The following is a 10,958-nucleotide window of genomic DNA, read 5'->3' as shown; positions in this document are numbered from 1 at the left end:
ATTCTCTATGTATCAGAAGTTTTTTTTTAATAATACATACAAAGAAGCATGTATCAAGTACATGGGTTGACACACTTCCTATCAGTATGTCACTGTATTTGTTGATATTATAAATGAAAAAATATTGGTATGATACATGTCATTTTTTTTATACAAATGCAGTTATCTGTTAGTATGCCTTTCAGAAGGATGTTGTTGGAGAATGAAAGCTTCATGTTGGAAAAAATCGGATATATTCAAAGTTAGATATTTCAATAGTGAACATTCATGTGCACTGAGAGATAGGATTTTCAACAAAGTTCATGCTACAAAGACTTTTGTTAGTGCATTCACAGCCCCTAAATTGATTAATCATAAGAGAATTGTCACCCCTAATGATATACGAGAGGATATTAAATCAGCGTATGAAATTGATATTACCTATCAACAGGCATGGCGTTCAAAAGAGCATGATTTGCAAATGTTAAGGGGAAAACCTGCTGATAGATATAGACAGCTGCCTGTATACATACATATTCTAAAAACCGTATATTCAAATTCGTACATAAGTATGCACAAGTCATCAACTGATGAGTTCATGTATTTGTTCATAGCGTTAAGGCCCTTGATGAGGGGGTTTCAGTTTTGTCGACCAGTAGTTGTTGTTGATGGTGCACATCTTGATGGACCTTATAAAGGGACGTTTGTATCAGCTAGCACACTTGATGGGGCAGGTATTACTTTCTTATACTGTTTCTTATTGAATAACAGTGTGTCATCTCATTTTTCACGTTTGTTGTTATTCTGATGAATTCTAATAACTATTGTATCGCTATTATTGATTTATTAGGTTGCATATTGCCGTTGGCGTATGGTATTGTTGATACGGAAAATGATTCATCATGGACATTGATTTTTCAGAATTTCAAGAATGCATTTGGAGAGAGGGACAATATGTGTGTTGTATCAGATAGGAACGAAAGCATAATCAAGAATGTAAGCATGGTATTTCCCAATGTTCCTCATTTTGCATGCATATGACATATATGGAAAAATGTGTGTACTAAATACAGAAGGAGCAAAGTTATACTAAGTGACATCTTCTATTCAATGGCCAAGGCATACCGAAAAGATAAAGTCGATAAATTAATGGCCAAAGTTGAAAGAATCGATCAACGGGTGGCACAATATTTAAAAAATACAAGATACGAAAAGTGGTCAAGGGTTCATGCCACTGTCAACAGGGGTAGAATGATGACTTCTAACATCGCAGAATGTATCAATGGATGTCTTGTTGAAGCACGAGAGCTGCCTATAATTGACTTTTTGGAGCAAACGAGAATGTTATTTAGTTCTTGGAACTGCAAAAATAGGGAAATAGCATCTTATACAAAACATACTTTGGGTAGAAAATTCGAAGATATCCTAGTTTCAAACACGATCAAGTGTTCGAGAATGAAGGTACACGATACATACTTTCTGACACATATATACTGATACATCAGTTCTGGTACATGATACATACTTTCTGATACATACTTTCTGATACATATATATTGTTACATCAATTCTGATACATCATTTCTGTAATTGATACATACTTTCTGATACATATATGTTAAATTTATTTCTTGGTGGCTGATGATTCATCAGTTATGTATAACATGTGCTAATTAAATAATGAAACTTCAATTATGATACATAAGTTCTACATTTGATACATAAGTTCTGATACATATATGTAAAGATTATTTTCCTTCAGGCTGATGATTAATCAGTTATGCATAACATGTTCTAAATATATACTGATACATCAGTGTAGATACATTAGTTGTGTAGATGATACATAAGTACTAATAGATATATGTGAAGTTTATTTATATCAGTTTGTTGCTTTGTCATTCAGGTATAGCCTGTGCTCATTATACACTGATATATCAATTCGGATACATCAAATGTGTAGTTGATACATAAGTACTGACACATATAAACATAACATGTTTAAAATACATACTGATACATCAATTCTGATACATCATTTTTGTAATTGATACGTACTTTCTGATACATATATGTGAAATTTATTTCTTGCTGGCTGTTGATTCATCTGTTATGTATATCCTCTGATAATTATTACCCTTTTACATCAGTTCTGATACATAGTTGTGTATGTGAGGAAGCAGTACTGATACATATATTTGAAATATAATTCCTGCAGGTTGTTGCTTCATCAGAGTATCTTTATTCTGTTTACGAATTAGGTATAAGATACATTGTGTGTCTAGAGAGAAAAACATGCACTTGTGGTAGATTTCAACTAGACGAGATACCATGTCCACATGCAATTGCAGTATTGAAGAGCAAGAACATTACTGACCTGCACCTATATTGTTCTGATTACTACAAACCAGAGGCGTTGGCAAATACTTATGAATTACCAATGGTTCCAATGCCAGATAAGAAAGACTGGACTGCTCCGAAGGAAATTTTGGAAGAAATTGTCTTGCCACCAATATACAAAAGGATGTCAGGAAGACCAAATAAAGGGAGAAAAAAGTTCGCTAGTGAGAAGATAACAAGTAGCACAAATTCTTGTGGACGTTATGTCACCGAAGGCCACAACAGAAAGACTTGTAATTTCATTCCTAAATAGAAATGATGTTTGTGGTATCTCGGTATACATTCTAATTGAATCATATAATAACATCTATTATTATATTTTATATTTGAGTTTGACACGTGACATAAATATAAAAATCTTTTTTCAGTTGATATGTATCAAGATTAGAATATTTTATTGCTACAATTTTTTTTAAAATAAAATACAGGACGTCCATCGGTTCGCCTTGACTTGGATTAATGAAATCTCATATGGTTTATTATTTGGATCGTTATTTTCCCAAACATAAATATTCTTGTCGTTTCGACAACCATAATTACACAAGAGTTGTTGGTGATACATAAGATCTTATTTGATATAGGTTGTAGATTATCATATACAGTAAATCTTGATAAATGCGAATCTGATACATAAGCAAGATGAATCATATACGTTAAATCTTGAGACATAGAATTCTTATGCAAAAAAAAAATTAATGTATCAAAATCATTAAATATTGAAAAATGAGAATCTGATATATGTGCATGATGTATCATAATAAAATAAAACTTGAATCATGTATCAGAATTCACAAAATGTGACACTTATGAATATTATACTCGATACAAGTTTGATACAGTAGAATATAAAACATAAACTTTGATTTTATATTTGATTTTGACACCAGAGAAAAACATAGTAAATCTGATGTATGGAAATATTAAAACATATTAAATCTGATACAATCATTAAATATTGAGAAATGAAAATCTGATACATGTGCATGATGTATCATAATAAATAAAACTTGATTCATGTATTAGAATTCAAAAAATGTGACACTTATAAATATTATACTCGATACAAGTTTGATACAGTAGAATATAAAACATAAACTTTGATTTTATATTCCATTTTGACACTAGAGAAAAACATAGTAAATCTGATGTATGGAAATATTAAAACATATAAAATCTGATACATTACATTTTATGTATCAGATACATTGAAAGAATCAGAATCACCTAAAATGTCTACTATCAAAAAAAAACTATTCGACATCAATCAGTTCTTCTTGGTTTGGAGAGATGTCTCTCCTAGGTTTTTTTGTATCGTCGTTATCGCTAACATAACCATCCATGGCCTTCTGACAACCATATCTCCATAAGAGTGCAGCATATCTTGAACGGAAGAATTCAGTGTTTAGTCTGGTATTTGGAATAGAAATTCCATCACTAAGATATTCAGCAAACATGGCCAGGAAAACTCCACAATCCCTGCAAAGAAAGGAATACACTAATTTAAAAAAATTAAAATTGACATATGAATGATTTAGGTATACATAGCCGATGTTAATACTCACAAGCTGTCACTTTCCTGTTGCGCAATTCCTTCAACATACTCAACTGCAAATGGGTGATGTGGTTCAAGCATGTTACCGATTGATTTGTCCTTGTATGAATCAAGAGACGACCAATCAGTACGTTCGTTGTTGTCAAAGAAACCACTGTCTTGCAGGTATGTTGGTAGCATTGCTGCTATCTTTTGGATCTCTTGGGAAGGGTTGCTACTTCTTCGTCTAGTCGATGAATCATACACACGTATCAACCTCTCTTTTAACACAACTACCGCAAGAACCCAATGAAAATCCATGTCGCAGTTTACTGGAATGTATACCTCATCTACCAAATGCCAGGGCAAACCGGCTGGTATTGAGAAACCTCTTATTATGTTCTTCACGGATCTCTCTTGATGAGCTGTAACAGTGGCCCTTGCCATATCTTCTTATGTTGAAATGTTAGGTGAAAGGTGATAGTAGCGTGTGTGTGCATATTCGATGTAATTTTTGAAAATGCAGTTTGTCGTTGTGTATCGATACTGATTGCTCAACTGCATCTTCGATTTCTTCCGAAGGTAGTAAAATATTACATCGATGTGCTGCACATTTTAAGAAAGTATTAGTTATATAACAACTAGCATGAGGGCTATCAGATTATGTATGTATCAGATACATTTATCTATCTATGTATCAGATACATTAATATGTATGTATCAGGTAGTTAGTATGAGTTGTATCATATTATTTATGATGAAATTTTTACCTCATCGTTCCAGCATCTGTTCGGCTGTGACATTAGGTAGAACCAGTTCTTATCTTTAGGAAATGCCACAACAAAGTCCATTTTTTCAAAGCCGAATGAAGAGCACTTAGATCTGTAATGATCCTCCTTCGAATTCCTGAATGGAAACTTGTAGTTTAATAACATAACAAATATAATACACGACTTATATGGGTATAAGTTGAATATATCATACTTACTTGTTGCCATGTGATTTTAGAAATCCTTTATCTATCCATTGAGAGTAGTCTGTGACAAGCTCGGATGGGGGTTGATAACATATACTAAAACCTTCAAAAGGGTGTGTCTGATGCATAACATCTGACAAATTTTCCTTTCCCTTTTCACTCGACCCAAAGTTTGAAAGATACGACGACTGTAAGATCTTCGAAGGAATCCTGCTTCTTCGAAATGGTGTCTTCGCATCGTCAGACAATACATTAGCTTTTGATGGAAGAGTGGTTGGTAGCTGGCTATCGCGTAATAGACATTCATCCTGAACTTGCTCATGACTAACAGCTGTCAATGGCATGGCTGGTAATGGAAGTCCGTATATTAGAGCATCTATCACATCCAGAGTTTCGGTCGAAAATGGTGCTGAAGTATTGGATTCTGATGTGCTTGGTTTGATTTTTTCTTTTTCAATCTCCTCAACTTGCTCTTCTACTTTGTCAGTTTTATCATCGGCTACTCTTCCATCTTTCTTTCCAGTGTTCTACACGTAATGTATAACGTCATTAAAAAAATTAATAATGTTGACTTTATCTCAGTAATATATCCGATACATTACCTGTAATGTATCAGAATCAACAATAAGCTGATCAGTATCTGCTCTTTGTGGTTCCATTTGGTGTGCTGATACATCCTTCAATTGTGGTGTAAAATTTAATATTTTCGGTTCCTACAAATGTTAAAAAAACAATTACTTAATAAAAAACTATGGATATAATACATTATCTTAAAAAACCAATTACTTAATAAAAATTGTGCAGATATCATACATCATCTGCTACAATATTGTGTTGTGATACATCATCCACCTTTTGTATCTTGACGGATGGTTCATCTTCCTGGAAATATAATAACATTTACTTATGATATATATGTACTAAATGTCTAGATATATATATATATATATATATATTTAAAGAGGTTGAGCTTATATAAAATATATATATAGAATCAAATTGTTCATCAATTTGTTTCTGATACATTACCTTTAATGTATCAGAATAAACTTGCTGATCAAATAATTCAGGAACATCTGCTGAAATGCTTTGTTCCGATATATTGTCCACCTGATTTATCATGGTGGATGGTTCAGGTCCCTAAAAATATAATAACATTTACGTTTGATACATGACAATGAAAAGTATCCAGAAGATTAAAAGCATAAATATCAAATATTACATGATGTATGTACCTTAATATCTTCCTGGACATTAGATTTGTCATTGTTTTGGGGTGGGTCAGATTTATTTGCAAAATTGTGCACCTCCAATCCAGTAGGTGCTTCTTGTTGTTCAACCACATGGAATGATTGATCAAAATCATCTTTTTTAACTTGAGATGATGTGTCAGTCATTTGGTTCGCCATACTGTCGATGGCTTTTAAAAGATCAATGTGATTTGAATCCATTTTATTCTCCAATCGCTTGAATTTCTGGTCAACCTTGATACATGTATATGAAAAATCAGAATGTATCACCTAATTAAAAGTATATTGTATGTGATACATCTTAAAGTAATAACTTACGTATCTCTTTAGAGACTTCTTTATGGACTTCTTCAATGCTTTGAATTGCATATGAATAATTTGATCCGAATGACCGGAAGATTCACCTCCTACAGCTGACTTCACCCCTGGTACATTGTCAGGAGAAACAGGCTTTTCTGATTCCTTTGGTGACTTCGCCCCTGGTTCATTGTCAGGAAAAACAGGCTTTTCTGATTCATTTGGTGGTATGAAATCCTTGTGCATGTTGGCTGTTTCTACTTGAATTGGCTTTTTAGCAGGGGAAGTCTTCATTCTCTTGGAAGGAGGTGGAGAAGATGTATCAGCGACATCCCTGGATCTCTTTAAAAATTCAGTGGGTGGTGTTGTTGAAAAGTACTCAAATCCAGGGACTTCATGAGGTTTTCTGAAATTGACCTTGGCAGCCGATGTTGAAGCTTCAGGTTTTTGTTGGCTGTCATGAACGACAATAGATTCCATTTCATATTGAGATTGGACAATGTTGGAGCATGGATACTGCAAAAAATATTGATTGATTGTCAGAAAACAATTGAATAATTGATACATGTTAATGTTGATACATAAATAAGATGTATCAAAAACATTAATCCTTCATATAACATTATCTGATACATACATGCAGATGTATCATGAGATGTAATTCTTGGTACATTATAATTTGATACATAAGTTAGAGTTTTCATGAGCTGTAAATACTGATAAATGAGTTTCTGATACATACAATTATATGTATCAGAAAGGTTATATAAAGTATATGTATCAGATACATTATATCTTGATACATTTATATCCTGATACATAAATATATGAGCTGATACATCTACTTTATGAATCAAATTATACTGTATCAAGGTCATGAATATATAATGTATCTTAGATTTTATGTATAATGAATCAGTGCATAAACGAATAATATTCAAAGCATGTACCTCACTGAAGATGGTAGACATGAAGGTGTCAAATTTTGGCTTCACGGCGACAACACGCCAGTTAAGAATTCTGGGAATTTTATTACCCACTCTTACAGCAATTTCAGAGGGAACTTGAGATGCACATTCATATATCCAAACATTCAGAGCGTATGGCATGCCGCCTAGATGATACATTTGTTTGGCATTTGAAAACTTCTGATGCATTCCTTTTATCAATTTTGAATATGCTAATTTCCCCCATGGATATTGCTCATAACTACCATCTTCTACCATCTTAAAATCATCAACTGATATAGGTGCATCACCTAGTTGAGAAAAAACAAAAGTATGGATGAAATAGAGAATGGCCATCTGAACGGCATCTTCGTTTGTTTTCCATCCTCCAACCAGAAAACGCTCAACGAAACGAGCTTTGTTGACCCCATTTTTGGCACCAGGAAAATATAAAGACAATAATCTACTTGTTTGATCATCAGAATACTTGAAGTCATTCATATTACCAGTATATCGCAAATGAGTAATGATAGCAAAATCATTTATTGTAAATCGCAGTATGTTACCCTGCACATGACGAATGTGCAGTTCTTCTTTGTTTTTTTGGTCTACCTCAAGAAGTAAGAGGCATTTGATGATTTGCCCTTGAAAGTTGCAGTTTGGCATATCTAAGTAGTGACCAAATATGGATTGCCTAAATAACTTTATACCTTCTTCACCTATTGATGATTCAAAATCATCAAGAAAATTAGCCCTATATGCCGTTCCGAATCTCAATGGGTGGGACGGGATCTTCTTGATGACGTATTTCATTTCCTGCATTGACATGAAAATAGTTAAATATAACTTGAACTCTATACATAGATACGATGTATCATATGCATTAAAATATCTGATGCATGAGATGAGATTCTGATACATACAGAAGATGTATCAGAAACAATTATATATTATATTCTGATACATAAATATATATGTATCAGAATCATTAAAACTTGAAACATCAAAAAATGACACTTACACATGATGTATCAAAAATAGTAAATCTCTAAAAAATTATATTTGAAAAAAACATTATGTATCTGATACATAAATGTATATGTATCAGAATCATTAAAACTTGAAATAACAAATACTGAGGCTTAAAGATGATGTATCAGAAATAGTAATTCTCAAAAAAATTGCATATGAAACAGACATTATGTATCTGATACATAAATGTAGATGTATCAGAATAATTAAACTTGAAATAACAGAAACTGAGACTTAAACATAATGTATCAGAAATAGTAAATCTCAAATAATTACATTTGAAAAAGACATTATGTATCTGATACATAAATATATATGTATCAGAGTCATTAAAAATTAAAACAACATAAACTGACACTTAAACATGATGTATCAGAAATAGAAAATATCCAAAAAAAAATACATTTGAAAAAGACATTATGTATCTGATACATATACATATATGTATCAGAATTATTAAAAATTAAAACAACAGAAACTGACACTTAAACATGATGTATCAGAAATAGAAAATCTCCAAAAAAAAATACATTTGAAAAAGATATTATGTATCTGATACATAAATGTATATGTATCAGAATCATTAAAAATTAAAACAACAGAAACTGACACTTAAACATGATGTATCAGAAATAGAAAATCTCCAAAAAGTTTTTCTTTTAAAAAGATATTATGTATCTGATACATAAATGATATGTATCAGAATCATTAAAACCTTCACAAAATTTTCATTCTAAAACAAAAAACTTAATTGAACACATACCTTTGGGAGATTAGGGCGTGTTGTAACCCCTTCAATCTTTTTGTCTGTTTCATTGGATGCATGTTTAACTGTAGCTTTCGACTTCAAATTCTTACGTAGCTTATTCATCACTGCTGGATCGTTACGATGTTTGGATCTAACTTCGTCGTAACCTTCCCAAGACGAATCAGAACCAGGAGAAACAAGAATTCGTTGATTTTTAGTGGACTGTTTGAGACCATGAATGGATTCTATATGTATAATTGAAGGTATGAGAAACAAAAATAGAAAGATTTACAGAAGAAAGCAAATGATAAACATTAAGAAGATTTTTCAAAGATTTTTAGAAGAAATCAAAATATACAAATTTTAGGAGAAATCAGATTGAATGAGGATGAATTAAAATTCCATATAAGGAAAGATTGAAACAGTACCTTATTTGGAACCTTGAAATTGATTAACAGTTGAAGAGTAACTAATTAACTAGAGCAAATTAGGGCAAGAATGAAGGAATAGGGCGGATGTATCAGTGAGGTTTAGAGAGAGAAAGGAAAAGGAGGGAATTTGGAAATTTTTTGGTGTATATGAGAGTAAAAGTAAATATATTAGGGGAATATGTGTAAAAGGGTAATTTACCCATAAAATTATGATTGTCTTTTTATTGGTTTTCGGCCTAATATAGATAAGGTGAGCTTCTAATGGGCTCAATGCGTCTTGGGAGTTGGGCCATCTTAAGTTAATACACCTAAAAAGGGATCCCTTTTAATTTGGTAAAATTATGGAACAAGGCAAAAATGTCAACTTATTTACGTGATTATAGTTTAAAAAAATTACAATAAACCACAATATGTTGTTTTTATAATAAATTCCTCTCTCTTCTCTCCTCTCTCCTCCCCTCCCTTTCCTCTCCTCCTGCTGCCCTCTTTTTTCTCTCTCTCTCTCTCCCTCCAATAAGAAGAAAACATTCAAATGTATCATGTATCAATTATATTCAATCAAATATAGGTGAGAAATTTGTATTATATATCAATTATATTCGAAAAACTATATTTAGAGCCCGTTTGGATAGGCTTAAAAAAGTAACTTTTATGTATAAAGTGCTTTTAGAACTTTGAAGTGCTGAAAGTTATTTTTATAAATAAGCAGTTGAGTGTTTGGATAAAAGTGCTTATAATGTGAATTTTAGGGTTAAAAGAATAAAAAAAGGTAGTTTGAGAATTTAGTTAAAATATAAAGGATATAAAAGTAATTTCCATAGTCAAAGAAAATGACTTTAAGCACTTTGGAAAAAAAAGTTAGAAATCCTAACTTTTCATTTCTGACTGACTTTAAGAACTTTATGGCTTAAAGACAGCATTAGGCAAACACGTCCAAAAGCTAAAAAGGGGCTTTAAGTTGGTTTTGACCAACTTAAAGCCAATCCAAACGGGCTCTTATATTTTGTATCAACTATATTTGTATTCATAAGAATACAATATGCATTCATCCTCTCTGTCAAATATATTATGTATCAATTGTGTCCAATCAAATATATGTGAGAGATTTATATTTTTATATTAATTATATTCAAAATATTCAAAAAAACTAAATTTGTATTCAACTGTATTTGTATTTTGTATGTTGTATTTGTGATACAATAAATACAACATGTATCATCTTCTCTCCTCCCTCTCTCGATCTCGCTCGCCTCTCTCTTCCCTCTCTCGATCTCGCTCGCCTCTCTCCTCCCAATAAGTATTCATTTTGATACAAATCAGTTTATTTTTCTATTTTTTCTCTAAAAAATATGAAAAAATACAAATGC

General features: G+C 31.9%; 1 pseudogene; it reads right to left on the bottom strand.

Moving 5' to 3' along the window:
- Positions 1-3,629: 3,629 nt before the first annotated feature.
- Positions 3,630-7,659, bottom strand: LOC129883430 (uncharacterized; annotated as a pseudogene).
- Between the last annotated feature and the right edge of the window lie 3,299 nt (positions 7,660-10,958).

Source organism: Solanum dulcamara, chromosome 3 (genome assembly GCF_947179165.1).
Source record: "Solanum dulcamara chromosome 3, daSolDulc1.2, whole genome shotgun sequence".
NCBI classification, from domain to species: domain Eukaryota; kingdom Viridiplantae; phylum Streptophyta; class Magnoliopsida; order Solanales; family Solanaceae; genus Solanum; species Solanum dulcamara.
Note: the sequence above shows the minus strand (reverse complement) of the source record. Positions and strands in the feature narration are given on the sequence as shown.